The following is a 26209-nucleotide window of genomic DNA, read 5'->3' as shown; positions in this document are numbered from 1 at the left end:
GGGCGTCCAGCTCGGTCTGAGTCCACCTTAGTATGCCAAAGGAGTATGTGAGAAGAGGCATTACCCAGGCGTTGAAGGCGCGCACTTTGTTGCCTCCTGACAAAAGACTGTTAAGGACTTTTGTGAGCCGACTGAAAAAGCGCTCCTTCACCGACCGTCTAATACCCTCGTCCTCAATACCCAACGACTGTGACATACCAAGGTATTTATAGGTCTCTGATTCAGAGATAGACCAGGCCCCAATTTCACCACGGTGACAGGTGCGACAATTGTAAAATCACTGTTGCTGACGTCACAGGCATCCATGGGCTACGGTTACCACTTACCATCGGGCGGGCCGTATTCCTGTTTGCCACCATCATTGTTTTATTAAAAAAAACTTTATTATATCGGAAAAAAAAACAGATATTTCTTTTGCGAAGTTTCTGACAATTGTCAAGATTTAGAAGAATTGTAGGTAATTCTTGACAGGTAATGAGTTATATGTCGGAATTTCGTGACAATTGTAGTGTTTTTGTGACAATTGTCATAAACTTAGCAAGAGAAATATCTGTTTTTTTCCGATATAATAAAGTTTTTTTAAATAAAACAATGATGGTGGCAAACAGGAATACGGCCCGCCCGATGGTAAGCGGTAAACGTAGCCCATGGATGCCTGTGACGTCAGCAACAGTGATGTTTTACAATTGTCGCACCTGTCACCGTGGTGAAATTGGAGCCTGAAAGACATTGTCTCAGAAAGTTGTAAATTTGTTGAATTTACAACCTTCCCCCGCTGTACATGCATAACCGCACATTTATCGACACCAAACTCCATGTTGATGGCACTACTGAAGACTTCGGTGGTTTTCAGTAGCTCCAACAAGCCTTGGGTATTTGGTGCAAATAATTTGAGGTCATCCATGTACAGAAGGTGAGAAATAACTTCACCCTCTCTCCGAAGCCGGCAACCTAGTCCCAAATCCTTCAGCAAGGTGCTGAGGGGATTCAGAGCTAGGCAGAACCATAGCGGACTCAGACTGTCGCCCTGAAATATTCCTCGCTCAATCCTTATAAAATCCTGTGGGCCAGGTCGGTCATCCCCGCCTCCTGGTTGACGAAGGACTGTGGTCCACTGCCCCATACACGCGCTTAGGAAGGCTCTCAAAGCTGCATCAACTTTGTACAGCTCTAAGACCCTCCCCAGCCATGAATGAGGCACCGAATCATAGGCCTTCTTGTAGTCAATCCAAGCGGCTGAGAGGGCCCCCTTGGTCCGCCGGATTTGTTGGCAGATGGTCATGTCTATAAGGAGGAGCTCTTTAGTACCACGGGACCCAACCCTACATCCATTTTGAGCAGAGGCCAAAATATTGTTTGCGACAATGTGCGCGTTGATTTTTGCTCTCAAAATGGATGTAAGGAGCTTGTAGAGTGTAGGCAAGCATGTGATGGGTCTGTAGTTCTTCGCTTCCGTGGTACTACCGGACTTATAGAGCAGGAAGGTGACACCAGTTGTTAAAATGTGCTGCAGGGCTTGTTGAAATTGTGCTGCTAAGTAGGAGTGCGAGCATCGGAACCATTTTAGCCAGAAGTTGTGCAATCCATCCGGCCCAGGACTTTTCCAGTTCTGGGCCGTGCGGATGGCACAACTTACGTCATCGGGGCTGATGGTGACTGCCCCCATAGGTTCAATGGACTCGCACTCACGCTCGACAACACTCATCCAACTCCCCTCGGTGTGTCCGACAGGCACCGACCAGATGCTACGCCAGAAGTCATTCATGACAGTAGCATCCGGTGGCCGCGAGTCGGATGCACGAAGGTTGGTTTCCTCCCACTTTCGGTACATCTTCCTTTGGTCACTCTGGAAAAGACGATTCTGCTGGAATCGGTCCACACGCTCTCTGTAGCGGCGAATACGGTTTGCCCATGCATAGACTTTCTGCTTTAGAAAGTCGATGCGCTCCGTAACGTTGGCCATGTAGTCGCGGGGCCTGATATCCGTCCCCACGAATGCCTGGTTTACAAAGCGCATTACTCGGGGGCGATTGTTGCCCCCCCTGAAGCAGATCAGCTTTGCGATAAGAGTCCTAAAAGAGCTGATACGTCGCTCGATCCGTATTTGCCATGCGGGGGCACCTCCGGCGGTCCTAGGTGCACGTTCAGAGTCCGGAAACTTGACTCGTGCAACACGGCACGCCGCGATGGCTCCGCAATACATGATCGCGTGCGTATCATCTAAATCTTTACTAGTCCGCAAATATGGCTCTAGTAAAGCGTTTAGGGCTCCCATTAGCGCTAGATTGTGTCTATTCATAGGCAAACGTGGTAATCGTGGCCTAGTATCGGGTGTGGAGCGGTACCGCGTAATCGCCTCGTCCAGAGTCCTCCTCAGTTGCTCATTGGCTGTACTACCCACACTCTGCGCGAACTCCTCCTCGTCGGCACTGAGATCTACCCGCGGCGCCCCCGGTGCCTGGTCGGGTGCCGGCACCGGATCCGGCGACGTGGCGGGCGGATCCCGCGCCGAGGTAGAAGCTGCGCGAGCAGATAGAGCCTCCAGGCGAAGCCGATCAAGTGTCGAGTCATCCAACCGCTTTTGCCGCTGGATGACTCGCACCTGATCCGATAGTCGTTGCGCAGTCACGTCGATGGTCGGTTCGAGGGCCTGAAACAGTGGAAGCATTCGGACACGGTACGCGCATAAGTTGGTTCCCCCCTCTGTAGCCCCATAGTAGGCGCGCATGACGTTCTCATTAATGGTTTGAGACATCCATTATTATTCTTATTCTTATGTTTCTTGTAGGAAATTTTATGTTTATTATTTGTGTAAAATTTGTTTTTGCTATGAGTCATACTTTTCAAATTATTAACGAAAAAATAAAAACAAGGAACCTTAGAATTTATTATAATTAACTTTCCCTCTTTATTATCTTTTTAAATATTGATCCCTGCTAAAAATGTACTAAATCTTTTTTTATTGAAAATGTTGTGTCGATTATTAACGTTTAACAATTTTTTTTATATTGGCCACCGTTTACGAGTTATTTACGAAAAACTAAAAAAAGAGACCTTCAAAAATTGATTATAATTAACTTTCCCGCCTTAATATCTCTTTGAATATTGATCCTAGCGAACAATTGTACGGAATCTTTCTTGTAGGCAATTTTATGCAGATTACTTATGTTTAAGAAAATTTTTGCTATGCGCCACCGTTTAAGAGTTATTTACGAAAAACTAAAAAAAGGGACCTTTAATATCAACTATCTCACTTCCAGTCAAGAATTCGATCAATCAAACGGCAATTTCGGATTCAGCGGGGTCTAATTAGGTTAAAAAACCCGGTTGCCCGGTTAATATGTTTGGCCAGTCGAAATCGATTTTTACAAAAACATGATCAGTCAAGTATACACTCATATTGTATATGTATACATATAATTAATAATTATTTAGGTACACTCACCGACCTCACCGTCTTACCTACCATTTTTAGGGTTCCCTACCCAAAGGGTAAAACGGAACCCTATTAGTAAGACTCCGCTGTCCGTCCGTTCGTCCGTCCGTCTGTCAGCAGGCTGTATCTCACGAACCGTGATAGCTAGACAGTTGAAATTTTCACAGATGATGTATTTCTGTTGCCGCTATAACAACAAATACTAAAAAGTACGGAACCCTCGGTGGGCTCAGTGGGCGAGTCCGACTCGCGCTTATCCGGTTTTTAATTTCATTAAGTACTCATCAAAATTCGAATTTACTAATAAATCTTTTTCAATATTAATTGCCGAACTAAAAATCCCGGAACTGACGATTCAGAATACCGATGTCGTCAGAATAAGGACGTAGACGTGCTGCGCGGGAATGGTGCGGTGCGCCGCGCGGGGCGCCCGCCTGCCCGTTCTACCACTCGTCTGCTTCACCCCCTTGAAAACGTAAAACTCGAGTATAAGAGCGCCTTAAATATTCTATACACTTTTTCGCTAGGATCAATCTTCTTCTCCTTCAACCTAGCGTTTTAGCTAAGCGTCCGGTCTTCAGCATCCTCTGGTGTGAGTAGATTTTAAGTAGATTACTTATGTATCAGAACATTTTTTGGTACAGGCCACCGTTTACGAGTTATTTACAAAAAATATTAACAATTGATCATATTTAACTTTTTACCTTAAATATTTTTTTAAATACTGATCCTAGCGAAAAAGTGTATAGAATATTTAATGTAGACAATTTTACGCAGATTACTTATGTATCAGAACATTTTTGCTACAGGTCACCGTTTACGAGTTATTTATAAAAAACTACAAAGGGACCTTTAAACCCGATGACTGATAAGTTCATCAGCGTCACATAACATAAATTGACCTCCGCATTGGATAGACAGCAACATTGAATGTTCCAGTAATCAAAGAAACTTAATTGCTAAATTGGAAATCAAAATAACTAAACTGGGCCAGAATCTCCAATTTTAAACTACTACGTTTTGTGCTCATCGATGTTAGTGTCGTAAGCGCCATCGACAATAAGGTCCCTTTTCATAGATAATACCACATATGTTGTCGTTGCCAGATATATTTCAGTGGTAGGTAGGTAAACTTCCACAAGCGTTTGTTCTTTGGGTATCGGGTAGTTTAACGTTATTTTGGGTGGTAGTTCGAAAAAAGATTAAATACACAAATAACGGCGCGGGTGGCGTGGACGCAGCTTAAGTAATACTGACCCCTTGTACTTTCAAGTAAGAATGTGACTTTTCTGTTTAAGACGTTTATTTAAATAATTGACTACTGTTCTTTACTTTTTATTAATAAATGTATTCATACAAGTGTAAATTTTTGTTTTAACATCACAATTTATCAAAAACAAGACATTTAAAACCATAAAATTAAATTAGACGGTAATAGCGTCACCACTTTTAGTTGTAGCAGCTATCAACGATCCGTAAGTCGGTAACGGCCACAACGTAATGTTTAGTTTTTCATTCTTTTATATTATTATAACATACCAACACAAGTATTTATATGGACCCGTTTAAACTCCAACAATTAGTCTTTCTAAAAATCTATTACCGACATACACGTTTTTATCTAATTTTCTTATTTAAGCGTTGTAAAATTAACCACAGTTGATATTTTTGGGGGACCGATGTTGTGTAGTAACAACATCAAAGGAAAACTTTTTATTAGGTACTTGAAACTGCGTGTATGTGCTTATATTTTTTTTGTTACATAATTACATACTGGTTTGTAGTCACATGGTCAATTAAATAAAAATGATATAATTTTTATGAGTCGGTGATGCATTTTAAGTTCGTACTCAAATATTTTATCACCGACTCATAGGAATCGGTAATAGCAACCATAATAAGAAGCTATTACCGATGGCAGATATATAATTTCATTTACTTTTGTGACATGATAGGCACCTATTATTATAAATACACACACTCAAACTGACACAGATCAATATCCCCAACCCCAAACTAAGCAAAGCGTGATAGTTTCTAGAAAATTATGGAAAATGTTCGTTCATATTGGAAATAGAAAATTTTAGTCTCCTTATAAAAATGTTAGTTCATAATTATCCACTATGGACACTATGTCACCACACCAGACTAGGTTTACATAGGTATACGTCGCATCTCACTGCTGGGCACATACCTTCTCTTATCACGATCGGAAATAGCTGCTTAAAAATCGTTAATAACTTCACAGCCATTATTATGGGTCGGCGATAGTAACAATCGACTCAGTAACTTTATAAATTATTTTTTATATCATAATCCTTTATTTAGGTACAGGTAACTTAGTAATTACCTTTTATAAACCTAATATTAGCATATAAAAATGGAAAAATGGAAAAGGAGGCTGCGAAGCCGCTGTTCACGCCTGCCGAACTTATTTAGAAAGTTGTAAAGAACAGGTGCTTGTCAAAGTGGATATAAAGAATGCATTTAATTCAGTAAACCGCAACGCCTTACTGACTGAAATACAGAAGAATATCCCTGGGCTCTACCCTTATCTTTGGCAATGCTACAGACATCCTTCCAACCTCATGTACACACACCACCAAATCCCCTCCTCGGTCGGCTGTCAACAAGGTGATCCACTCGGGCCAGCCATCTTTAGCTTAGCAATACACCCAATTATTTCGGCTCTAAATTCTAAATTCAACATCTGGTATCTCGATGACGGTACCATAGGCGGTGATGCGAACTCTGTTCTCGCTGATCTTCGCTTTTTAGTTACCAAATTCAGCGAAATCGGCCTGGAGCTCAATATGAGCAAATGTGAACTTTTTGTAAGCCCAGATGTCCAAAATGATACACAAATTATAAACGACTTTAGAAATAACTGCCCTGGCATAAAATTACTCACCAAAAGCTCGCTTCATCTCCTTGGAGCCCCAGTGTTTGAAGAATCAATTCCAGAATACATTGATACCCAAATTCATCGTTTTTCTGAAATTTCGGACCGCCTTCTACAAATTAATTCACACATGGCTTTTTTTATCATTCGGTTTTGTCTTTTCGTTCCTAAATTTACGTACGTAATGCGATGCAGCCCTCTTTTCAAATATCCACAATTATGTCAAAAGGTCGATGAAATTATACACATCGAAATACAAAAAATCATCAATATTAATATTGACAATAGGCAATTTATCCACGCCACATTGCCTATACGGTTTGGTGGCCTAGGTATAAGGCAGATATCTAGTGTCGCACTGCCCGCTTTTCTGTCTTCCGTGCATGGTACACTATCCCTCGTAGGTAAAATACTCACACCGTCACTGCGTGACTTCGAGGTAGTGTACCTGTCGGAAGCAGAAAATGCGTGGCGTCTAGCTTGCCCGAACAAAGACATGCCGGCCGAAAAAACAACCCAACGATTTTGGGACGAACCGCTCTGCCATCAAGTACAAAACTGGCTACTAAATTCAGCACAATCCAACACAGAAAAAGCCCGCCTTCTTGCCTCATCCCAACATGAATCCGGCTTTTGGCTACACGCCTTCCCCTCCATTAATTGCGCAACTTTACTGGACAACAATTCTTTCAGACTGGCTGTCGGCCTCCGCCTAGGCGCCGAAATAGTTGTCCCCCACAGCTGTCCCTGCGGAACAGAAGTTGACAGTCTGGGCTCCCACGGCCTCTCCTGCCGAAGGAGTGCCGGCCGCCTGTCCCGCCACGCCAGCCTCAACGATGTCATCCGTCGGGCCTTTGTCAGCGTGGGCGTGCCGGCCGCGTTGGAACCAGCCGGTCTGGCGCGCGACGATGGCAAGAGGCCCGATGGAATAACCCTCATCCCCTGGCAGATGGGACGGCCGCTCATCTGGGATGCCACATGTGTAGACACCCTAGCGCCGTCCCATCTAGTCGCCACGTCTCAGAGAGCTGGCGACGCGGCGGCAGCGGCTGAAACCCTAAAACGCCGCAAATATGCTGGTCTTACAAACAACCACATATTTGCGGCGTTCGCGGTAGAGACCCTGGGGCCGTGGTGTCGTGACGCTCACAATCTTTTTAAGGGCCTAAAAAAAAAGACTATTGGAAACCACGGGTGACCCTAGGGCTGGCTCATTCCTAGGCCAAAGAATAGGCATAGCTATTCAGCGTGGGAATGTAGCCAGCCTTATGGGCACCCTTCCGCAGGGGACAGATCTGGGGGACCTAAGGTAGGTGGGTAAGTTTTATTTATTTATTTTATTAGTTTTAGTTTTAATTTATTTAGTTTATACATAATTTTAATAAAAGTTTGTATAAGTTTTGTTATTTAATAAATTAGTTCCTCCCCATTAAATAAAAAAAAAAAAAAAAAAAAAAATGGAAAAGTATATTAGATGGCAACCTATATACTTAAAAACTATGATCGATTCTAAAATTGCCTTAAGGGGGGCGTTAATGCCTGCATTTACCTTATTACTCTACCAGTAGATATCGCTACGCACAGCTTTAAGAAAGCCTAAATAAATAACTATTAAGATTATAACAATATCAAATACAGACTTCCGGCATAACTTTAGTCCTTAAGCCTGCAAAATACCAGCTAAACGACCCAACTAATCTTAAATTAAAAGCAGGAGTTTTAATCCTATAGCAAACTAAGTAATTACTGTTTAAACTTTGCCAAAATAAAACAGAAAATTGCCGGCTTGGGACTGATTCCTATTGGTTTTTTAATTTTAAACTTTGGAGTGGTATGAATTAAAGATGAGGCCTTCCTTTACTTTCGCGATAATCTTGGGAATATTGGCACAGTCTAAACCTGATAAAAACTTATATACATAAGTAATTTATTTTTCGGTTCTCCATGCGGAAAGCTCAACTTTCGGCACGCCGAGCTAAACGAAGTTGCCGCTTTCCGGCTCCGTCGAAGAAAATAATAGTAAGTATAACGATTTGCAATTTTATTTCACTCCTAACTCTAAAGCCTCCTCCACACTACGTGCGTGAATCGCGGCGTGACTTCGCGGAACGAACTTATCGCGACGTTGACGTATGACTCCACACTCGCACACTTCACGGCGATTTCGCAGTTTGGTTTGCGACTAGATGGCGGAAAAGCTTCAGCTGATCGAGTTTAACTGTTAGTTATCTATGGCATCATACGTGATTTAGCTGTTTTCCATTTTGTTTTGTTGTAAAACCGTAAAATATAGCTGCTTAATATAATATAATATTAATATAATTAATATATATTTTGCCACAGAGGAGCCAAAATAGTGTGAAATGTGGGCCAAAAAGCCGACCAAAAACGGGGAACTAGGCGCGAAGGCGTGAACAACCTGCGAAATCGGCGCCACACTTACGTTCGCGGCTTCGCGCCGTGATTCGCGTGTTAGATAAATGAATAATTTTTTAAAATATTAAATATTAAAAACACAAAACTGATAGTAAATATTATTTTCAAGGTAAAACTTGTCAGGAAGTTATTTATTTACCTTGATTCATAATTATGTAAAACTGCTAAATCAATAACTAGATACTATTTAAGTTTTAAGTAAGATAAATAAAATAACAAACAGATGTAATTGAAAATAAAACTGTTTTATTAAATTAAATAATCCAATTTATTAACCTTATCATCAACAACTTATACACAATCACTATTGGTTTATAATTCAGTAAGAGATGATTTAATTAATTATTAATTAATTAATACATCTAATTAATCAAGTAAGTACATAATTATTACAATAATTACCAACATAGTATTTACTTAACTTTCAATACTCCTTTGGCGATGATTAACTCAGTGCTGCAGGGCAAAGCAGAATGCAGAATGCTCAAAGCAGAATGATCAGTAATGGATGGGTCGGTCCCTTTTATACCAATTTCTACCTGGCAACTGGTTTATCATGCCACTTGTCATTCGATAAGTGACGTCACAGAAGTAGTTTCTCATGTACCTCGTCCATTTATCGAATCATGCAGAATAAAACTATTAGAATATATTTTCAATAAACTCCGTTATACATAATTATTAATCAGTAATATTAATTCAAAATATAATTACTTCAAAGTAGTTTACAAATTTAAGTAGTAAGTTAACAGACTTACTGTTTCTCTTGTCAACGGTGGTTTCGTATCGTACCTACCCACATAAATAGCAAATTCTGTAAAATTCACGTAATGTTGTGTTAAGTGTTTAAATAGTGTAATATATTATCAACATTGAACGTCAAAGAGAAACAGGTCAGTTTTATACGTAATACAATTTGTACATAGAATAACAATATTCTAACACGGCCATACTGACGTATACTTCGTTCTCGAAGTACACAATTAATCAATAATCTTAATAATAATAAAAAAAACACCATAGCATAATCATAGGATAGTGATTGATTAAAATAATATTAACTTTGACCACTTGCCAGATATCTAGACATGTTTGTCCCATTCACCCGCTGCTAATGAAATGAACAAACACCAAACAAATGGCCGACCAGCGGAGTGCTTTAACTAACTCAACACTTTGCCAATCATCTAGACATGTCAATCTCATTCACTCGCTGCTAGTGAGACAGAAAAACACCAAATGAAAGGCCGACCAGCGAAAGTGTTCAACTTCATCGCTACAAATCCAATAAAAAATAATCAATCAATGAATAACTTTAATCAATCACTTTTAAGTGTTTTTGACCAATAAATATTAACTATTCAAATATAGAGTAACATAATATTTACCTACATAACATAAAGATCGTTCGGCCAATCTGACGTATCATTGCACATTGTGTTAAACATATTAATTACAGTTGCTACACATCTTTCTACTTGACCATAGCTTCGTGGTACACCAGGACTCTGCTCCACTGTCGCTTGTAGCGGGTTAAAGGTGGGCAAAGCGATGTCCTTGTCTCTTCTGCGAGCACCGGAGACAGCTTTCAGAAGGCTTCACACAGCTTCCAAATTCGTCTGAAATTATATAAGTATATATGTAGTGTAGCTGGATACAATCCCACTTCTGATGTTAGATAAATGAATAATTTTTTAAAATATTAAATATTAAAAACACAAAACTGATAGTAAATATTATTTTCAAGGTAAAACTTGTCAGGAAGTTATTTATTTACCTTGATTCATAATTATGTAAAACTGCTAAATCAATAACTAGATACTATTTAAGTTTTAAGTAAGATAAATAAAATAACAAACAGATGTAATTGAAAATAAAACTGTTTTATTAAATTAAATAATCCAATTTATTAACCTTATCATCAACAACTTATACACAATCACTATTGGTTTATAATTCAGTAAGAGATGATTTAATTAATTATTAATTAATTAATACATCTAATTAATCAAGTAAGTACATAATTATTACAATAATTACCAACATAGTATTTACTTAACTTTCAATACTCCTTTGGCGATGATTAACTCAGTGCTGCAGGGCAAAGCAGAATGCAGAATGCTCAAAGCAGAATGATCAGTAATGGATGGGTCGGTCCCTTTTATACCAATTTCTACCTGGCAACTGGTTTATCATGCCACTTGTCATTCGATAAGTGACGTCACAGAAGTAGTTTCTCATGTACCTCGTCCATTTATCGAATCATGCAGAATAAAACTATTAGAATATATTTTCAATAAACTCCGTTATACATAATTATTAATCAGTAATATTAATTCAAAATATAATTACTTCAAAGTAGTTTACAAATTTAAGTAGTAAGTTAACAGACTTACTGTTTCTCTTGTCAACGGTGGTTTCGTATCGTACCTACCCACATAAATAGCAAATTCTGTAAAATTCACGTAATGTTGTGTTAAGTGTTTAAATAGTGTAATATATTATCAACATTGAACGTCAAAGAGAAACAGGTCAGTTTTATACGTAATACAATTTGTACATAGAATAACAATATTCTAACACGCGCATGAGTGTGGAGGGCCCTTTATTTAAAAATCGAAAAAGCTATACGAAGAGGCATAGTTATGTTTGATATACAAACTTCAAAATTTATTGTAGGCACACAAACACATTTTCAGGGGTTTTTTTAGTTCAAATTGTGAGAAAAATCCGTAATGTTAATCCGTATTTATAATAATATTACTCGATGCTTTCAAAGGATAAGCCGATAAGCGGATTTGGTAAAATTCGGAGATAATTCACTATTGTAACACTTGTATTTTAGAATAGAACATATTTAATCAAATGTAAAATGTAACGTAGTTACTAGCTGCAAGATCCAAACCGTGAATAAAAATAACTCCTAACACTTACATTAGCATATTAATAAAAATATAATTTATACTTTAATTAAATATTTGGTCGCACTAAGTCATAACTGGGGAAACGGGCACGGACGGGAATGGGGGCATAGCTGTGGTTTAAATACAATAAATTGTTTCAAAATATTTTCAATATTGTTAATATCCAGAGAGGAAAAAGAGAACTACGCTTGTATTATAAAAAGGCGATTTCGCACGGATACCTTTCGGCTTAAGCCCTGTTTAACCTAAGTTTATTTTTGAACTGAATGTATACATCAACAATAGCGATGACATCTTTATTCTTATTCTGTGACAGTGTGGCCTCGACCTTACATCTCTCGAATGGCCAGACGTTTGGAAAGTCTTGCGAGGGCACTGACATGTTCATGAGTTTAATGTGGCCCTGAAAATAAGCAATTTGTTTAATCATGGAGATAGAGATAGACATAGAGATAGAGAAAGACTTAGAGAGATAGAGATCTTTATTTGCATACCAGGTATTTTATACATAAAAAAATATACATGGTCCCTGAAAAGGGTGTAGCAAAACAGGAAGTTTATAATATCACAAGTTCACTTATTACATATGACTTACACTAGTTACACTTAGTATGTCAATGGTTATAGTATAGTCATTTTTTCTTTTAAAGTATTAAACATTCACGTGTTCAACAAAATATTACAATTTAAACTTATATCAATTATTATTACAAAGAAATACTAAAATATACCTACATTTATTTAAAAATAGGCCTGTTCTGAATCAAGCCCGGTCCAAAAGTCTGGCTTTATGGCGATGGAAACTCGTTGGACAAGCAAAGACCCAGAACGGGGGAAAATATAGATTGCATACTTATAAATAACACTTGCACTGCGTGTGCTATCAAAATCGTTGCCGACTTGTGTTGGTCTAGCTCTAGACCTTTAAAAATAAGGTTAAGTTTTCTATATAAGTTTTTTGATGAAGTGCATATTTAGGTAGATTAAAATAATAGCTTCGAAAGTAGAAAATAATTTGAACCAGGCCGGTTTTTTAATTATGAGTCAAAAGAACTAACCTTCGGTATCGGACACGGCAAACCAGCCATTTTAACAGTTCTGCCAACATAAGGATCCTTTTCTATGGAGTCGCAAATCTTCTCAAACTTCATCTCTACAAAACTGCGTTTGTACTCGTTATGCAGATATTCAAAGAATATTAAGCTCAACTAAAATGAAAAAGTTATTATACATAATACACGGCATAGCTTACAGTACCTACGGATCAGATAAAGGACCCCATGAATTTTCGGCGAAAATTAATGGTTTCGGAGAAACATATACATATAGGTAGATGCATGGTAGATGTATAACCGGTAGCTCTTAAGACGAAAGTGAATAGGTATTAGAACATAAAATATTTCAGATCATATTGTATGCATAAATGTTATTTACCGAAACATTGTTTCCGAATTCCATCAAATGGGTACTCTCTACGTTGATATAGTATCCACTTTTTCTTCCATATCTCTTTACAACGATGCTTGAGTTGTATACATACTTTTCATTTATGTATCTCATCGTTGCTCGCTCGGGTATCACTTGTAGACTCTACCATTAAAATAAGTTAGTCATTAATTCAAATTGTAGAAATAGATATGATATACAGGCTGGCTAAAAAATAAGTGCATTCCCGTTGCCAGGGAGGTTTTGGGAATATACTGAGCAACTTTTACTATGGGACCAACCTCGAAATCGCGAAAAAAAATTTGGCTGTTTCGTACATTTTGGCTGGCCTATTTTTATGGCGATTTCGGGGTTGGTCCCATAGTAAAAGTTGCTCAGTATATTCCTAAAACCTCCCTGGCAACGGAAATGCACTTATTTTTTAGCCAACCTGTATATTCGCGACTTTTGGCTCTGCTCTACAAGACTTTATTAGTGACGCGCCCTGTCGACACCACAGGTGACCAGAAGTCTGGCCAGTATTTCGCTCAGCGTATAAGCATTGCCATTTAATATGACTATGCGGCCAGGCTTCTGGGCACACTTACCATCGTCAGCGATTTGGAGGACGTTTTAGATTTTTAAAATCTTAAATACCTATATATTATTAATTTTAAGTTTATTTATAGTATTATTGCATGTTAAATAAACAATGATTCTGCCTTTTTTTGGTAAGTATAAAGCATTTCACTTTTGAGACTTACCAAAGAATATTTCCAGTATATCGCCAAAAACACTAAAATCAGTACCATACATTTGCTGTCATACATGTTTACGAAAGCACTGAAAATAGAATGGTTTTCATAGGTTTTATAATAAACGGATGTTTTCCTACCGGAAGTTGCCACATTTCGTGGAATTCATGCATTAAATCGTTTTTTTGCATATGGCTTGGATAAACAACAATGGTTCTTTTATCTACAAAATTGCATTGTATTTAATAATAGGCATATTATTACAAAGGCCGTAAAAAGAAAATTGTGGTAATTAATGGGCGATTTTTATTTTGCAGCAAAATAAAATGTCATTTTTAGGGTGTCGTACCTACCTCAAAACGGAACCCTTATAGGATCACTCGTACGTCTGTCTCATAGAGTATATTGAATATGGTCTGTCTGTCTGTCCGACCCCTCCCCCCCCCTTTATCTCCGAGATTACTGGGTCTAAAATAATAAAAAATACACTAAATAGTTCTTAACCTATAGATGACAGGAAAACATTTCATTCACGTTCCACATAAAAAAATACATTGTTAAAAATTGGGTAATGTACGGAACCCTCGGAACGCGATACCGACTCGTACTTGACCGGTTTTTTTTTGAGTTGATAAGTTTCGGCAGGTTTGAAGAGCTCCTTTTGGCATGAAATCATCACTAGTCTCGAAAAATATGTCCTTTTCGGTTTAGTTACGAAAATACTATACTTTTGGTCCACCCTACACAAGCGTCTTTTGAGCGAATTGAGCGTCGACGTCTAGTCTAGTATATGGAAAATGACGTCGCTGCGCAGTTGCGCCAGGGGGGTGTCACTACGCAGTTTAGGCACATTTGGCCGGCGGGCCTCCCGGGGCGGCAGGCGTATGGCAGTGGGCTGCCGCTCGATCGCACGATAGTCGTGTCACGTGGTGCTCGCGCAAAGAAGATTCACGGTTCGTGCGCGGTTATAAGTTTCAATTTTGTTGCAGGCGGCGAGTATAGGTATAATTTTATACCTTAATCTGACTTTTGTGAAGGAGTGAATTTTCTGTACGGTAGTAGGTACTATTAGTTATTCTGTGGTTGCGCCAACGTTGCGTCGAGCAGCAGCCATAGAGTTGACTAGACGCCGACGCTCGGGCGACGCTAGTGTGGGGTGGCCCTATCCACCAAACTTTATCAAAACCAAAGTGTGTATAGAGCCGGATTGTCAAGGAAATTATGTAGCCACTGTAAGTATGTTGGGGTAATACCGGACGGATTTGGGACTAATTGGGAGACCTCGCGAAATATTTTTTTTTCTCGAGCTCAGTACGTGTCAGCTTCTAGAAATATGGTGCAAATCGTTAAATAATAACCGAACTTTAAGCCTGAATATTGGCAACCTTCAATGTTCAACGGTTTCAGTTTTATACGAGTGTAAAGATGAGACATATTTTTATTCGAGGGTAACGATGAATTTGTCATCCCGGGGAAAACATCGGATGGCGAAAAAAAACCGGTTCTAATGCTCAGATAATAAGGTATCTAAAAGAGTATATCCGATGTTTAACCTCCTCCAACGTATATGAATTTCAGCCACGAATAGCTGGAAACTTAAAAGTTCTCCTCAAATGTTTAAAACTTTGCATTTTTGCATCCGATCTTGACCCATATACGAAAATTTGGTAAATCTGTGGCTCTCAAAGTGTGATATGTCAATAGAAACAATTTCCTAAGTAATACATTCATACATATATAGCAACGTACACTGCTAATATATCTTCCTTTTGAATTACCGTCCTCGAATAAAAATAAAGGAACGAAATAATTACGATAAAAACAGAGTTATTGCAGTCATAAAAAAACAAAGTTTGACAATCACTGCTGAATTTTAAATGGGTAAAGGTCGGATTGTTGCTATCCGATCTTTACCTGCAAGGGTAAAGATCGGAAATCGGTCTACAGCAGTCCTAGGTCTGTTTTGATTGGATTAATTTAAAGATAAACCTTCAAAACGAAATTTGACATCAACTGAATCACAAAAACAACCACAGTTTTATCACAATACTCGACATAAATTACAGGGCGAAGATCGGATGGCCAGAAAAATGACCAAAATTACCTTGCTCCCTTTAAAGGCGCGTAGAACACATCCGATATCACTGAGCGGCGGAGGGACACTGGTGTCCGAAGCGCAATGAAATAGCGTCTTGCACATTGTTGTCAAAATTAAGAAATAAAGCCTATTTTGGCGGAAATGAATTTCCTACGTTCTTCCCCCGCATCCGATATTACCCCAACATACCTAAATATACTGCCATCTTTCGACAGAAGATTAAAATTGTTAGAACGCCATTTGACTTTGATCCTTATTCTTTCGCTGATATGTGTTAACTTGTTAAATATTAATATTAACGCCATCTACTCGACTGTATGGTATGGTGCAATCTTTTCGAGCGATGACAGCGCCATACCTTCAGCCTACTCTCGAGTAGATGGCGTTAATATTAATATTTAACAAGTTAACACATAGGTATCAGTTAAAGAATAATTATCAAAGTCAAATAGCGTTCTCTCAGTTTTAATCTTCTGTCAAAAGATGGCAGTAAATGTACTATAGCTACATAATCTACCACGACAGTAAATCTCTATTTCAAATTCTCTTTGTCAAAACCTATCGAACTTCTTGTTGCAATCGGTAAAAAAATCACGATTCAATTGACGCAAAAACAACAAAGGCACTTTTGTGCATTGATTTCGATGCCTCATTGCATCTTACCCTTCTTATTATGCAGGTGCATTAAACTGCATGATCGTGTCACGACATGTCGAAACAAGTGTGTTTATTCCTTGGATGTACAAAATGTCATGTCCTTTTAAAACGACGTAAATGCATGTGTTTTACTACTACTTCCATGACGTTTTGTATGGAATACTAACGAACAATGTATTGAATTTGAACCGGTATACTCGTACGTCTGCTATTTAACAAAAGTTTTTTTTTGTTAATTGAAAGGGCTCCCACACAAAAACTGATTGGGTAAGGGTGGTATTAACCCATCAGATTTTTTTGTCCAATGTGTATTGCGTCTTGCGTCTCATATTTTGCTTTAATGAGAGAGTGAGACATTGGACAAAGAAATTGGACAGGTGGAATGTGGAATACCACCTTAAGACTGGTTGATACTTGTATTCGTCATAAACTGAACTGAATGATGCACCGTAAGTACAATTTCGCTCGTATTTTTAGACGCACGATAAAACGGCGCGATTCGGGAAAATAGTTAGATGCACTAGATATGAAATAGTAAAGATATGTGACATTCCACGGCAAAAGGTACCTTATGGCGGTTGGCGCTTACGCTATTATTAACGCCGCTCCAATTTTATTGCTGCCGCCATAAGGTACCTTTTGCCATGGAACGTCACATATCTTTACTATTTCATATCTAGTGCATCTCTAATTCATTTCCCGAATCGCGCCGAAACTAATTGACATTATTTATATATCATTCTGATGTCGAATTGGCCTTCGTATGTAATTGGTACAACGATATTTTCAGGCGCTATGATTTATTTTGTCATTGAGTTATTTTCCGATATGGAACAAATTGATTTTGCTTTTTTAAAACCGTAACACACTACCGTACCGCACCAAGGTCGCGGTGCGGTGCGGTAGTGTGCTATGGCTATTATTCTTCCTTAAATCTGCTCGATTAAGAAATACGTCCAAGTTAAGATAAAGTAAGTACAATACAGATTGAGCGCAGTATCATCTGTAGTGAAGCGAATTGGCACCGTTTAGGACAGATGGGGCCATACATCAGAGCGGACCAATCACTGTCCAGAGCAATTGCTGGGAAGAGATATATGGAGCGGATTAGACAGCCGAGCAAAGAAGTCACTCGCTATACCCCGTTTTTAGGGTTTCGTAGTCACCTAGTAACCCTTACCTATAGGTTTGCCAGGTCCGTCTGTCCGTCCGCGGCTTTGCTCCGTGATCGTTAGTGCTAGAAAGCTGCAATTTGGCATGGATACATAAATCATGCGACTGAACGGTAAAATAAAAACTACAAAAAAAATTTTAGGGTACCTATAAGTCATAATTAGGTTTACTCAATAAATACTTTACTCAATACGTAAAAATACGATAGAGATTCGCAATTAGCAGCACCTAAAAATAATATAAATTGCAACGTATGTACCTCCCATACAAAATGTTTTCTTCTTCGCTTTGACCATAGTGTGGGGTATCGTTAGATAAGGTCTTTCAAAGCAAATAATTTTTTTTTGGTAAGTTAATATTTTTCGGAAATAATAGTCCGAAAGAAAAAAATATTCGAATTGGCCTGGTCTCCATGTGCGAGTGAAATGCACGCGCGAATGATAACAAAATGCATGACATTTTCATATCAAAATGCGTAACTGGTGAACAGCATTTTGCAGTATTAAGGCTCCGTCACACAGGCGTGTTTTGCGGGCGGCGCGTAAGTTGGGTGCGCCGCTTTTACATATAAAACGCTCACGCCTTGCTCACGTCCCCCCGGAAAACGCGCCTGTGTGACAGAACCTTTAGTGCATAACTATGTATATATAACAGCTGTTTTGTAACAATTGATAATGTTTCACATGTTACCATAAACCATAACTTATGTAATACAAACATGGTAAACAATGGATCTATTGTTGAGATTGTTTCTTAAAGGTTAATTTACACCTTTAATAATGCAAGTGGAGATAATTAACAGACTGCATAGATTTTCTTACTGACTGTACTTAAGGTTAGGTTATTTTGCTGTGGCTGTATCTGTCAATTTCCTTGATAAAGGCATCTTTATTAGGGTTCCGTACCTCAAAAGGAAAAAACGGAACCCTTATAAGATCACTCGTGCGTTTGTCTGTCACAACCCATTTTCTCCAAAAGTACTGGACCAATTAAGTTGAATTTTGGTACACATATGGAAATTCGTGACCCAAAGATGGACATCTTATGTAAACAAATAAATTTTTAACATGGAGGCCACTTTTGGGGGGGTTGAATGAGAACATTAAAAAATAATGTTTTTTAAACCATATCGTGTTACATATTTATCGAATGAAAGAGCTTATTTTGAGAATCTCAAATATATATTCTTAAAATGTTAAAATAAATAGTTTAGAAGTTATTTAAGAAAATATACAAAAAATGACCATTCCCCCCTCTTTATCTTCGAAACTACTGGGTCTAAATAAAAAAAATATATATACAAAATAGTTCTTTACCTATAGATGACCGGAAAATCTATTAGAAATATGCATCAAATATGCAGTCAAGCGTGAGTCGGACTAATTACTTAGTTTTTGATCCGACCCCTACAAGTTGTTTAAAGGCAATTCACTCGCGTTTCACATATAAAAAAAACATTGTTAAAAAATGGGTAATGTACGGAACCCTTGGAACGCGAGTCAGACTCGCACTTGTTTTGAAAGTAAGTACTTAAGTACCTATTTAATAATTATCAATCAATCAATCAATCAATCATTTATCAGCACCTAATGATAAAATTAAAATCTAGGTCACTTGCTCGATAAGGTAACACTTCGATATTCGAACTCACTGACATTTATTTAATGTATATTGATGATGGCTTGATAAACAAAATTTATTTTGTATATTATTTTATTACACATTGGTCACACCAACAAAATAAATACGCGATTAACCCGGTATTGCGAATAATGTCCAATATCAAATCAAGATCAAATTCTAAAAGTTTGAATGCGGTGTAGTGAGAATAGGCATAATGAGAGTGTTTGGCCTGTCATTAATATTGAACTAATGATAGCATTGTCATTCTTTCCCAGCCAGACCCATTAAAAGAAGATTCCACAGCTTTAAAATAATGAAAAGTCCATTTCTTCCCGAGGGACAACATAGATAGTGTTGTCCCGCGATAATATTCCCAAAGCATGATCCGGATTTAAAAACTTGTTATGGCTTTGACTAGAGATGCAACGGATAGTTGATTGGCCGGATACCGGATAACGGATATTCGGCCTGACCATCGGCCGAATATTCGGCCGGCGGAACTATACCTACAATTCGGTTTTTCAGGTGCACATTGTGCAGGTTTGACCTGTTTCGTAGAATCTTTCGCGCGGCCTCATTTCTAGGTTCGAAATGAGTGCGCGACTGCGGGTGCAAGTAAGTGGAATTTTTAAATTGTTTTGAAAATAATAAACGAGTACGATTATGACCGTGACTGTTTCTTAAATCCAATTTGTTTACTCCGAAATCAAGCAAAAACTATCCGGTATCCGGCCGGATAGTAGGGCACTATCCGGTATCCGGCCCGATATTAAAATAAGGGCCGGAGAGGCCGGATACCGGATAGTAACCGAATATATCTGGTGCATCTTTAGTTTTGACTACTTGGTTGTGGCGGACTTGCGCGATCTCCATGCCGATAACTGGCGGGAGATGGCACAGGATCGAGACAACTGGCGTGTACTCGTGTCGGAGGCTAACACTCATGTTGGGTCGCTGCGCCGTTAAGTAAGTAAGTATGGTTTTGATCTTATAATTTGTCAAAGGACTGTCTCATTTCAAACATAGACAGAGAATCATACTATCTTTGTCTTACACTAGTCCTAGCACCCAAAAGAAAAGGATGAGTACAGTTTTTTTGTTCTTATTTACTGACAAATTTGGTTTGACCAACTATATTTTGATACGATCTTGACGAGACAACGAGCAATACTGCTACAGTAATGCAGCCGATTGCATTGCCGCAGGAAACGTCTTAACGGCCATTTAATAGAGAAATTTATATTACAATTGACATTTGCCGGAGTAATGCTATTGGCAGGATTGCTGCAGCAGTATTGCAGCGCTACATTACTGCTGACTGCATTACTGACAATACTGACGCAAATGTCAAGAATTCAAGATCGATGTTGCTGCCCGGATTTTTTACATTTGCGGCAGCAATGCAGTTGGCAGTAATGTTGTGCTGCAATACTGTCGCAGTAATGTTGGTATAGATAATCTGAATCAGAACTGTAGGTACCTACAAGTCGTAGGTACTATGATCTCGAAAAGCATCATAAAATTACTAGCGGAGTGAAAAGTTAGCTAAGCTGGGGCTGCCTCGAGCAGCCCGACTGGCAGGGTCGCCATGAAAAGCTAGCTAGCGTTCGGGTAGTAATTATTAATACAAGAAAGTCTGTTATTTAGTTAAAACCTTTATTAAGTAAAAACGGGCTTATATACTATGGGTCTACGTGAGTGGTATTTAGGTGACCTTTACATAAATGTAATTATAATTGTTCATTTTAATTAAATATATTTTCTATTTCTTTAAATGTCACATGACGTGTTGACTGTAAACACTCATCACGTCATGTGCCTACCCACAGTACAGGAGGAATTCCCTAACAAAACATTATTTTAAAGTTCCCCATCATTCCCTTAAGTCAGGAACACTCAGGAATATTACTGGGAACGGCGCATCACTATAACGGAACAATGCACTATTGTCAAGATGCGCTTTTGCAAAGTGAATATAAAAATTTCACAGTTCAATCATCTAAATGTCGAAACAATCGTCTCCTTCCCACCCGCCTAATAATGAATCTGCTCTCCCTCTCTCTTAGACGCAGTGATATCGACGCAGCCTTATCACAAACTACTACCAAGCGAATTACGACGTTATTACTAAAGCTTAAGGTTTATATTGTAATGGAGTGTTAAGAGGTTCACATACCTGAATGACCGTAGGTTGTGGCTCTGGGATTCGAGAATGGACCGCTCACGTTCATACAAAGATCTTGTTACGATTGCTTACATAATCGCACGCTTAGTAATTTCCAGTGTAACAGCTCTATGATTACCCATAAATACTATAGATCTAAAGGTCTCGATACAGTGGTTTTATACAGTTTATTCGCTTGCGTTCTGTAAGCGAATGGAATATCTGGTGTTCGAAGGCGCGCCAATCCGCCAATCACCAAAGTCAGTGTCGCTCAGAGCTCGGACGAGAACAGGCGTGTTGTCGATTCTCCGAACGCTCTTCTCGCGTGTGCTTAGAATCGCGAGTGTTTTAATATCCTGGATTTCATTTCTTTGATTTTACTAAGTGAAGTTTTGATATGTGTTCAGTTTAGTGTTTGAATACGTTGGATTGTTTTTAAAGGTAAGTTTACTAGTTTTTTTAATTGAGAGCGGATGGAATGCTAGCCGGTTTGCCGGACACCGTGGGACCGTTGGCAATCTCATGCCGTTTGCTTGACAAGTGTTTTTGTCGTGTTTTGTGTTAAGTGCAAATAGTATGTACATACTTTTAAATTACGCCAAATGTCAGTGTTCGGTTATGTTCTTTGGAATTCTAATATAAGACTAAAGGACAAAAAAAAAGATAAAATAAGACTACCTTCATTAAAAAGAAATTACTTAAACTCAAAATCGTAATTAGATTCCAAAAAAAGTAAGACAATGTTGCCACTTTTTACTAGACTAGCGCATCTTATATTTATGTAAAAATAAGTACTTAAATAAAAGTACTTTTTTAAATCGTAGGAGAGTAAAATTGCCAATAAATAAAATTATCTTAGCTTGTTTATTTATAAAAAGAAAATTAGTAAGTATTTTACAAACAAATTACTGCAGTGGCAACATTGTCTTACTTTTTTTGGAATCTCATTACGATTCTGAGTTTAGTTCAAGTCTGATGCATTTTGGATCAGTAAGTAGGTACCTATATTTAATAATCAAACCTTCAGTAGATACAGATACCTACTTATGTGTTTTTTTTATATGTTTGTTAGGCTTAAATTCTTGAAATAAAATGAAAGGCTTAAGTAAAACTGCCAAGAATTAATATGTAAATATAAGTACCATAATGAACGGCTTAGTTCACAAGTACTACTTGACCTAGTGAAGTGTTTTGCAATTTGCAATTATTTTCGATTGACTTGCCATTTTGAGCATATTCCGCCAAGTTAGTAAACACACACACACGTGTATGAGTATTTGTATGAGTCATTCATTGAAAACATGTGGTGTATTGTGCAATGATTTAAATATCGTTTCTTATCGGAGTTCGGAGTTTAAAATGATAACGTGGGTAGAACATTAAACATAATTAAGTTTACATTGTTTAATATTATATAATAGTGTTATCTTGTTTGTTTTTAATTTAAATGCTTTGTTACTACCGCTTCAGTTTAAGGTGACAGTCCATTTCCAACGACAGCAGCACTAGGTACCATTAATTTTACTATGGAAATTGACAATAACACCGACGCGTTCATACTAGTAGTGCAGCTGCGGTCAGAAATGGAATGTTACCCTTAAACACTGATTAGGTTGATGTTGTAGGTTATTGGACTTATTACTTATCAATAATGGCTCGAAATTACCCGAGTGATAACACGCTATCACTCGGTTAATTTCAAGATACATTCGATTAGGTACACTTAAGTATATCTACTACTAGCTATCATAATAATAACACAACATGTAGGTGTAGGTACGTAGTATTTTTGGGTGTAACTGTAAATGCTTAATATTGATTCCGACTGCAGCCGCAGCGTGACTGCCGCCGTGTTGCAGCGTGACTGCCGCCGTGTTGCAGCGTGACTGCCGCCGTGTTGCAGCAGAGAAACGAAACGAGCAATATCACTGTCAATATCCGATTTTTCGAATATCATCCACCCAACGAGCCAACTAATAATTCATTAATGAAGTAATGAGCCCAAACTCGAGTAACACTTCTATACTCGTTCTAATGAAATCCCTTTGTATTACAATACCTAGCAACGAAAACTAGTACTTACCAAACAAAGATAATAGTAATCTCATCGAGAGAACCCCTTTGCCCCAGCGGACATCCTACGTGCAATACAAAACAAAGATATCTTCAACTATCATTGTTTACCAAGCCACATCCCTAACCTAACATAACATACCGTGACAAATCTAATATTTGACGTACATATCGCGGACTTGAATAATATTTGTTTGGTCGGTTATGTCACCTCACTGAAAGGATCTGTGTTGAGGTACAGTCGTGTTCACAAACATTTTTACAAGCCAATGCTGCCCTTCTAAGCTAAAAAGCGGTATTTGCATTAAATTTTCATTGAAAATACGTCCTTTTAGCTTAGGCACAGAATAAATAATAGTACTAGGTACAGAAGAATCACTCTCTAACAAAACGCGTCTGTTACGATCAAGACAGGTATGGCCGCTAGGTGGCGACAGCGCCACTCACGGCTTATGGCTAGCCACCAAAATTGGTGTGGAACGTATGTACTTTTAGCCATGGTCTAATAAAACATGGTCTTCCATTCCCAGAGTGACACGGGCCTACGTCACAATAACATTGCCACTTTATTTCAACATAACATGTTACATGGGTACATTATACCTATGGTTAATAAGTTAAAATATTTCTTTATAATTTTATAATTTTCATTTATATGTATTTTAGCTTAAATTTTACAATAACACGTCATTTTTAATTACTCGTTAGCAATATCTTCCGATTCACGAAAGAAATTTCAGACTTTCGGGTAATTCTGTTTATACTACTGGCAACACAGGATAGCGCTGTGCACATTTGACAATTCGGATCTAGATAACTTCATGCCCTGACCGTCATCCTTGTCGAACGCGTGTTAATTGTTATTTCCTTCTCGCTCAGTGTCAGCAGTCGCAGTGTTTTCCAAACTTTTCACGTCGTAAGCTTGGTAATTAATGTGTAACTGTGAATTAGTTTTTTAAACGTTTGTCTTGTATAGATAAATAAAGTTTAATTTAATACATTAGATTTGTTTTATTTTACTATGTTTCTACATGAATAACTTAAAATTAATGCCGTTAAAATAATTTTCACCGTTGGTTAAAATTCTCCCACATTTCAAAGTTTGAGAACCTGTAAACAGCATGATGACGTAGGCGCGTGTCAGTTAGGTCATACGCGAATCTCGGAATGGAGTACCAGGCGGAGTATATTATTATACCATGCTTTTAGCTACCTGTAGCAAAGCGACGAAATCGCGGAGTGAGGCGGCTGGCTTAGGAGGGCAGAATGTTCCAAAAATATATTAACACCCAACAGGCTAATTCGAACGTACACTGACATTAAATTGATATTTGAATATTCCGTCTCGCCCGCACTAATGCCTACATGTACGAGCGGAACGTACGATATTTTAATCATATCAGTTATACATTAGTTAGATATCATCTTTTCAAGAGCTTGCTAAGGTACAGTCGACGTCAAAGATATGTTTACATTTTTCGCCTTATTACAAAGGAGTAAAGTGTTAGTGTAAACATATCTTTGACGCCGCGCGCCGACTTTATCTTTAAGGATGACTATCACTCTAGGCCGGGCCGTGCCCGGGCCGAGGCGTCCAACATGTCATTTTCTATGCCGGCTGATCGGTGATCACGTGGTGCTTTCCATAGAAAACGAAACGCTGGAAGCTCCGGCCCGGCCCCGGCCTGGTCTAGCGTGATTCATCCTTTAATCACCATAGAGTGAAATTTCTACATAAGTTCCAAAAAACTTTGTTAGGCCGAAGTTCGAACCCGCGACCACCGGTTGAAATTCTATTACCTACCTGTTCGAAACGTAATTATTGACAGCTTTAAAGCGATTGCCAAATTGGTGAAAACCACGTTTACAATCCCCAGCGATAACCGTATATCGTTAAACAAAGCGGTATAGCCAATATAGCCATAGGCGAAACACGTCCCGTCCCAACCCGGGGTCCTAAACAGATTACTAGCATAATATAATGTCGTGTGAATCCTACAGTCTTGTCAACATGCTCTACCCCTATAATATACAGGGTGGAACATTTCTAGAGACTGAGCTGGAAGGATTGTGTTATCTAAGTGAACAATCGAGTTATTATAATTGTAAAGCTGGAATTAAAAGAGAAAACAAAATCATTATAATGAAATATTTTTATTTAAGTGTATAAATAACACTTGCACTGCGTGTGCTATCAAAATCGTTGCAGGCTTATCTCGGTCTGACTCTAATGATTCAGGCGGGCATTTCAAGAGATGAGATCAAATATAGATCAATCAAGTACGTGCGAATTCGGCCATTTTCAAAGTTCTTCTTACTCTTAAGGGGCTACCAGAGGTTTCATCGATTTTTGACTAGTTTTGAATCGTATCTCCTTTTTTTGCACTACAGATAGAATTATAAGACAAACGGTTATCGGTGCTTCAATCCTTTATCTCCGGGTTTGTCCACCGGATTTTGAAAGAAATGAATACTTATTTTTTTATGAATTTTTTAAACATTGTCTAAAAAACACTTTTTTGTATCTAGTAGTGAAGGATCTG

General features: G+C 38.4%; 1 protein-coding gene across 2 annotated transcripts in view; it reads left to right on the top strand.

The window, feature by feature from the left end:
- Positions 1-21849: 21849 nt before the first annotated feature.
- Positions 21850-26209, top strand: part of LOC134797442 (uncharacterized) — a 240657-nt gene continuing 236297 nt past the window's right edge. Inside the window, exon 1 of one of the 2 annotated variants that reach the window (XM_063769683.1) lies at positions 21850-22034. The gene's annotated coding sequence lies outside the window, so the exon portion shown is untranslated. The remainder of the gene's footprint in view (positions 22035-26209) is intronic. The other variant, XM_063769682.1, reaches the window with a different exon arrangement.

Source organism: Cydia splendana, chromosome 15 (assembly GCF_910591565.1).
Source record: "Cydia splendana chromosome 15, ilCydSple1.2, whole genome shotgun sequence".
In the NCBI taxonomy this organism is placed as follows: domain Eukaryota; kingdom Metazoa; phylum Arthropoda; class Insecta; order Lepidoptera; family Tortricidae; genus Cydia; species Cydia splendana.
The sequence above is the reverse complement of the archived record's forward strand: the minus strand, read 5'-3'. Positions and strand labels throughout refer to the sequence as shown.